The 8,119-nt window shown below is 39.7% G+C and overlaps 1 long non-coding RNA gene across 1 annotated transcript; it reads left to right on the top strand.

The window, feature by feature from the left end:
- The first annotated feature begins 3,217 nt into the window (after positions 1–3,217).
- LOC121683181 lies at positions 3,218–4,820 on the top strand. Its single transcript, XR_006022690.1, has 3 exons — positions 3,218–3,281; positions 3,900–4,013; positions 4,761–4,820. It is a non-coding gene; the product is annotated as an uncharacterized LOC121683181 (long non-coding RNA).
- The last annotated feature ends 3,299 nt before the right edge of the window (positions 4,821–8,119 follow it).

Consider the following 8,119-nt stretch of genomic DNA (forward strand, 5'->3'; position numbering starts at 1 on the left):
ATGCCTAACCCTAGTGCCTTCCAGGCAGCGCTGCCTTGGCGACAACGTTGGGGGCATAAAACTCCAAGAAACTGACTGCTGATGCAGTAAATCACCTCTTGGCCTAGAATCAACAGACAGGCAAATTGCAAAGAATATAAACTTGTGCCAAAGCCTAAAAAATGTGATTAACATGGACTCATCCCACTTACTGACCCCTGATAATGAGGTAGGCTAATGTTTTCTAGTTCTTGAGACATGAATGAATACTTATTATATACAATGTGTGTACAAAATGGGTATGAACTTTTTAAAAGTTTGCATGGTAGTTCATGATTCCAGCATACAAAGGGCTTTTCTTGGCCTATCTACTAGTTTATTGTTGCAAATAAATCCTTATGAACTTGTTTGGAATCGAAAGTTGACATGTGGAAGGGAACTTTTGGTAACACTTTACGGTAAGGGTACATGAATTATCATGAATTCATGCATGAATTCCATGATTTCCATATTACTTCATTCCTTAATATCTCATGAATCACCAGGAATTTACATGAGTTCATTCATGACCTCATACATAAACAGCACATCAACTAAAGCATTAAGTATGGTGAGCATCATTGATTTATTAAGAATGATCATGATTTCTTTTTCTGCCAAAATTGTAGTCATCACTATACTCAAATTCTGATTTGAACACAACTTGTGCAGTTCTCTAAACACATGCCATTGTTCACACTTTAGTTGAGGGGCCACAAACCTGATGAACTCATAAGTAATTAACCTGATATGTAATCATGATCTTGCTTAAAAAATCATAAATCATAATGATGTACCCATCGTAGAGCCACCACCATGAGTGGGAAGTAAGTCCATCTGAACAACATTCAGATGCATTACACTTGGTGCCCTTATAAGCTATGATGTGACGGCTAAACGAAATCATGAGTGTTATCCTAGTAAGAGCTAAAGAGACTAGGCAGCAAATTAATCTGACTTATTTACTGTAAGTGAATGAAATGGTAAACAGGCAACATTTTTTTTTTTTAGGTCTAAACCTGCCTTGGCACATTTTCAGTTGAATGTATTTGACAAATTCTCAGTGAAATGTTGGTGTATGTTAGGCTACTGTTTGTAGAAATTAAATGATCGTTTTCAGAAAATAAAAACGTTTTACCTGAAATCTTTGTTTTGGATCAACTTACTTACATATGGGGTAGGCCTATACCCTTATCTATATCCCCTTATAAGTTATCAAAAAGTTGTTGGTTACAGAAGTTGTAGAACATTTTGAATTTTTGTTTGGTGTGAAGGTTACAAAACAAAATCTCTTTGACCCATTAGAATGATGAAGAGTGTAAAGAATGGCTCATCTTACCCCGTTCTCCCCTACTGTAGCCTACTTGGCAACTGGATGCGTCATGGAAGCAGTAAGTCAAGTCGCATCAAAAATAGTAGTGGTGGCAGAACTCCCAAGTGCCACCTGGTTGTTGTTTGGGACAACTGCAGTTTGTGCCATTTCTGCCAAGAATATGGTGCGCGATTCGTGCGTGATTCGTGCATGATTCATGCAGAAAACCGTCCAAACTTAACTAATACCAGAGAATGTCTAATAGGAAGAGTATTGGCACTGTCTGGTTACTTCCGGTTTCTGGACTGGTTGCAGTTCCTCCTCAGATTCCACATTCCTTTTTTGAAGTCACGTAAGTCTTCTAAAAAGCCTTTCAAATAGGCCCATGTCAATGACTTCATTCATTAGCACAATGCTTGCGTGATATGGGCAACAACGACCCAACCTGTAAGAAATGAAAAGGACATAAGTACTCGTTCATTCAACTTCAGATCTAAAATCTAGATTGAACTTGCATAAACTACAATAAAATCTATGATTCTTCCACGACAAGCAGGTGAAAGAGAAATTTAGCCGTCTAGCTCCATAGACCCCCATTCAACATGCGCTCGCCCGCGATCACCCCCAGTGGAATTCTAATGGAACTGCAACCAATTTCGATACAATGGGGCTTAATAGGAAGTGCCAAGGCTCTCCATAGACGGGCTCTGCTAATACCCACTGTAGCTTGATTCAGTTAGACCATGTTAAAAAAGCTTTCTGGCTGAAAACAAAGCCAAATTGATCCAAGATAGTCCAAGATGTCTCCTGCGACACTAGCCTTCCTCATTATTGTTAAGCCCCATGAATCGCTAAACGATATACACCTGGAAGTCATGTGATTCTAATTATCATTGAATTGAGCATGAGCGTCATGCCTTTATAAGCCTCCATAAGGCCTGCTTGAACTCAACCTTCTCATTGTTTTTGGTGATTCAACATGGCAGTAATGGCAAAGGTTGTTGTGTTGGTTCTGATTGCTACTTTCAGTAATGGTTAGTGTTTTAAGTGTCTTTTTGCAGTTTAATTATTTTTTTAGAAATCCTGATTTAAGTAATAATTTCTTTTTTCTTTTGAGCAGTCTTCTGTCTTCCAAAGAGGCATGTCAAGGAAGGAGGTGCTCATGAGGTTGATGTTTCGACAAAACTAAATGTTGATGTTGTAACTGCAACCCCAAGTCTCCAAAACCAGACAACAGCTGCTGCCCAAACTGGAGAGGCTGGTAAGGACTTCTACACTTATGTGGAATATAAAGATGGGGCAAGTGAAGATGATGTGGTAACTGCAACCCCAAGTCTCCAAAACCAGACAACAGCTGCTGCCCAAACTGGAGAGGCTGGTAAGGACTTTGGGTCACTTGTGGCTTCATAAATGTAGCATGTTGTTGTAGTTATGGACCATTCCACTTCCACCCCTCACTAAACTACACTTATGTGGAATATAAAGATGGGGCAAGTGAAGATGATGTGGTAACTGCAACCCCAAGTCTCCAAAACCAGACAACAGCTGCTGCCCAAACTGGAGAGGCTGGTAAGGACTTTGGGTCACTTGTGGCTTCATAAATGTAGCATGTTGTTGTAGTTATGGACCATTCCACTTCCACCCCTCACTAAACTACACTTATGTGGAATATAAAGATGGGGCAAGTGAAGATGATGTGGTAACTGCAACCCCAAGTCTCCAAAACCAGACAACAGCTGCTGCCCAAACTGGAGAGGCTGGTAAGGACTTTGGGTCACTTGTGGCTTCATAAATGTAGCATGTTGTTGTAGTTATGGACCATTCCACTTCCACCCCTCACTAAACTACACTTATGTGGAATATAAAGATGGGGCAAGTGAAGATGATGTGGTAACTGCAACCCCAAGTGCCCAAAACCAGACAACGTCATCTGCCACTGATGGAGTAACTGGTAAGGGAATTTATTTATTTGTTACTTGGAAGACTCTGTAGTTTACACATTTGCTTTGAGTTTTGTTAAACATTGTCAAGTACATTAAATTGGGTTTCAATCAAGGAAAAAGGCTATTGTGTATCAACTTGACTTAAATGCTGAGGGAAGTCTACTGTCCACTGATTGCTTGGGCCACAATGGTTCCAATCTTTCTCTAAACCAGCTGATTTTAATTGGCACATTTCTTATGCAAGTGTGAGTAAATTGAAGACACCTGTCTTGTGAATGATCTCCTGTAGAAAGCAGATCGCAGTGCTTGCATCTTTCTAACCTGTAAGTGTTTTCAAACAAATCTCCAAATTTGGTTTACAGGGTCAAATTTTTGCATTCATGGAAAATGCATCTAGGCATGGCAAACACAAACTGAGCTTTCTGTGACTTAACTCTTACTACATATATAGTTCTAAGTATTTACTAAACCTGGCAGCACTCTTCAGCAGAAAATATGTTTAATTAATGTCTTGTTTACAACTGCTGTTCGTGGGATTTCAGCTGGCTTTTATGATCACCACAGTTTGGTTCTAAAATCGGATCCATGCTTTTTTTTTTTCTCTCTCTCTCTCGTGGAATCCCAAGATGGTGCGAGTGAGGATGCTGTTGTGTTAATTGAATCTGCAAAATGGGACCACCTCTGAATCTGCAATCTGCAAAATGGGACTACCTCTGCCCAAGATGGAACCACCATCACTGGTAATTGTTTGGCTTTTTGTCATATTTCCTGTTGTGTAAGAAGATTTTTGGGTTGTCAAGAATTTCAATCTTGATGAAATGTTGACTCAGATCAGACCTGGTGCTCTGCATTAGAATCTGCTTTATTAAGATTTGAGTACTTTCTACTGCATTTCAGTCATGACTATTTTGTGTCTGCAAGAAATGTGCAGAACTTTTGGTGTGTCAGAAGGCAAATACTAGTTACTTGTAGATTGTAGAGCTGTGAAGGTGCAGTTCACGTTAGCTACTACTCCACACAAGGGATTTTCAGAGCAATGGTACAGAAACTGAGCACTGTGGGCTGGCTTGGTTGTGGTTAAATTTTAGCCCAGCAGGTCTCTTAAAATCAGTGCCAGTAGTCAAACTTCTGGTGATTATCCAGCCCCATATTGGAACAATAGCATATTGTGGTTGGAACAATAGCATATTGATTGCTCACCAATGATTTCTAGTGTTGTATTTATCTCCTGTTTTTATCATCTTGCATTATACTATGTAAAAAATGTACTGTAGGCAGTTCATGTTGGCCCAACAACATGCTGTACAAGGACCCTCTTTAGAGCAAGGGTGCAGAAATGGAACATTGTGGGCTGGCCTGGCTCATATTTCAGACTGTAGCTTCCTCATAAACCAGTAGTCACAACAAAATGTCTGCCAGTTAACTAACCCCAGGTTGAAGCAATGGCTTATTGTACTGAAAGTGAAGTCTGCTTTTTATCCCTGTAGATTCCCATGATGACTCCTGAAGTGACTGCTCAGAATGCTAATGGTGAATGGAACTTCTCCTTTATCCTGGGTCACTTTCTGCACTTGGGCTTTCTCCATCTTGAATTCAATAAAGGCCAAATTTTATCAGACATTGTCTTTCCTTTTTTTGAAGTGTCTTCATGATTTGGGTCTAGTTTGGTGGTTAAGCTGACTAGCAACCTCTTTACTGACTCTCCTGTAGTATATACTTAAGACTTCATTCTGTAATGTGAACATCATTTTTGGTTCAAAGTTTGTTTTAGAGTCTGTCTTTAGAATGGAATTTGTGGATATTGACCTTGCTTTAGTTAATTTTCCTAACACACTGGCAAACTAATTTGCTTGTCTAATTACAAATCTAAGGTGTCTACTGTGAACGAGAAAGGAACAATAGGAGGATGGAGGCATGAGCAGGACATCCCGTATCTGTCTCCTTCACTCACAAATTACTTTAAGAGCCGTCAACTACAGGCTCGATGGTGTGTTATGCCCCCAACGTCGTCTTCCAGGCAGCGCTGCCACCGCTGACTTAAAGGCACCTAAACCTAACCCCAACCTTAACCCATGCCTAACCCTAGTGCCTTCCAGGCAGCGCTGCCTTGGCGACAACGTTGGGGGCATAAAACTCCAAGAAACTGACTGCTGATGCAGTAAATCACCTCTTGGCCTAGAATCAACAGACAGGCAAATTGCAAAGAATATAAACTTGTGCCAAAGCCTAAAAAATGTGATTAACATGGACTCATCCCACTTACTGACCCCTGATAATGAGGTAGGCTAATGTTTTCTAGTTCTTGAGACATGAATGAATACTTATTATATACAATGTGTGTACAAAATGGGTATGAACTTTTTAAAAGTTTGCATGGTAGTTCATGATTCCAGCATACAAAGGGCTTTTCTTGGCCTATCTACTAGTTTATTGTTGCAAATAAATCCTTATGAACTTGTTTGGAATCGAAAGTTGACATGTGGAAGGGAACTTTTGGTAACACTTTACGGTAAGGGTACATGAATTATCATGAATTCATGCATGAATTCCATGATTTCCATATTACTTCATTCCTTAATATCTCATGAATCACCAGGAATTTACATGAGTTCATTCATGACCTCATACATAAACAGCACATCAACTAAAGCATTAAGTATGGTGAGCATCATTATGATTTATTAAGAATGATCATGATTTCTTTTTCTGCCAAAATTGTAGTCATCACTATACTCAAATTCTGATTTGAACACAACTTGTGCAGTTCTCTAAACACATGCCATTGTTCACACTTTAGTTGAGGGGCCACAAACCTGATGAACTCATAAGTAATTAACCTGATATGTAATCATGATCTTGCTTAAAAAATCATAAATCATAATGATGTACCCATCGTAGAGCCACCACCATGAGTGGGAAGTAAGTCCATCTGAACAACATTCAGATGCATTACACTTGGTGCCCTTATAAGCTATGATGTGACGGCTAAACGAAATCATGAGTGTTATCCTAGTAAGAGCTAAAGAGACTAGGCAGCAAATTAATCTGACTTATTTACTGTAAGTGAATGAAATGGTAAACAGGCAACATTTTTTTTTTTTAGGTCTAAACCTGCCTTGGCACATTTTCAGTTGAATGTATTTGACAAATTCTCAGTGAAATGTTGGTGTATGTTAGGCTACTGTTTGTAGAAATTAAATGATCGTTTTCAGAAAATAAAAACGTTTTACCTGAAATCTTTGTTTTGGATCAACTTACTTACATATGGGGTAGGCCTATACCCTTATCTATATCCCCTTATAAGTTATCAAAAAGTTGTTGGTTACAGAAGTTGTAGAACATTTTGAATTTTTGTTTGGTGTGAAGGTTACAAAACAAAATCTCTTTGACCCATTAGAATGATGAAGAGTGTAAAGAATGGCTCATCTTACCCCGTTCTCCCCTACTGTAGCCTACTTGGCAACTGGATGCGTCATGGAAGCAGTAAGTCAAGTCGCATCAAAAATAGTAGTGGTGGCAGAACTCCCAAGTGCCACCTGGTTGTTGTTTGGGACAACTGCAGTTTGTGCCATTTCTGCCAAGAATATGGTGCGCGATTCGTGCGTGATTCGTGCATGATTCATGCAGAAAACCGTCCAAACTTAACTAATACCAGAGAATGTCTAATAGGAAGAGTATTGGCACTGTCTGGTTACTTCCGGTTTCTGGACTGGTTGCAGTTCCTCCTCAGATTCCACATTCCTTTTTTGAAGTCACGTAAGTCTTCTAAAAAGCCTTTCAAATAGGCCCATGTCAATGACTTCATTCATTAGCACAATGCTTGCGTGATATGGGCAACAACGACCCAACCTGTAAGAAATGAAAAGGACATAAGTACTCGTTCATTCAACTTCAGATCTAAAATCTAGATTGAACTTGCATAAACTACAATAAAATCTATGATTCTTCCACGACAAGCAGGTGAAAGAGAAATTTAGCCGTCTAGCTCCATAGACCCCCATTCAACATGCGCTCGCCCGCGATCACCCCCAGTGGAATTCTAATGGAACTGCAACCAATTTCGATACAATGGGGCTTAATAGGAAGTGCCAAGGCTCTCCATAGACGGGCTCTGCTAATACCCACTGTAGCTTGATTCAGTTAGACCATGTTAAAAAAGCTTTCTGGCTGAAAACAAAGCCAAATTGATCCAAGATAGTCCAAGATGTCTCCTGCGACACTAGCCTTCCTCATTATTGTTAAGCCCCATGAATCGCTAAACGATATACACCTGGAAGTCATGTGATTCTAATTATCATTGAATTGAGCATGAGCGTCATGCCTTTATAAGCCTCCATAAGGCCTGCTTGAACTCAACCTTCTCATTGTTTTTGGTGATTCAACATGGCAGTAATGGCAAAGGTTGTTGTGTTGGTTCTGATTGCTACTTTCAGTAATGGTTAGTGTTTTAAGTGTCTTTTTGCAGTTTAATTATTTTTTTAGAAATCCTGATTTAAGTAATAATTTCTTTTTTCTTTTGAGCAGTCTTCTGTCTTCCAAAGAGGCATGTCAAGGAAGGAGGTGCTCATGAGGTTGATGTTTCGACAAAACTAAATGTTGATGTTGTAACTGCAACCCCAAGTCTCCAAAACCAGACAACAGCTGCTGCCCAAACTGGAGAGGCTGGTAAGGACTTCTACACTTATGTGGAATATAAAGATGGGGCAAGTGAAGATGATGTGGTAACTGCAACCCCAAGTCTCCAAAACCAGACAACAGCTGCTGCCCAAACTGGAGAGGCTGGTAAGGACTTTGGGTCACTTGTGGCTTCATAAATGTAGCATGTTGTTGTAGTTATGGACCATTC

Source organism: Alosa sapidissima, chromosome 15 (assembly GCF_018492685.1).
Source record: "Alosa sapidissima isolate fAloSap1 chromosome 15, fAloSap1.pri, whole genome shotgun sequence".
Lineage (NCBI taxonomy): Eukaryota > Metazoa > Chordata > Actinopteri > Clupeiformes > Clupeidae > Alosa > Alosa sapidissima.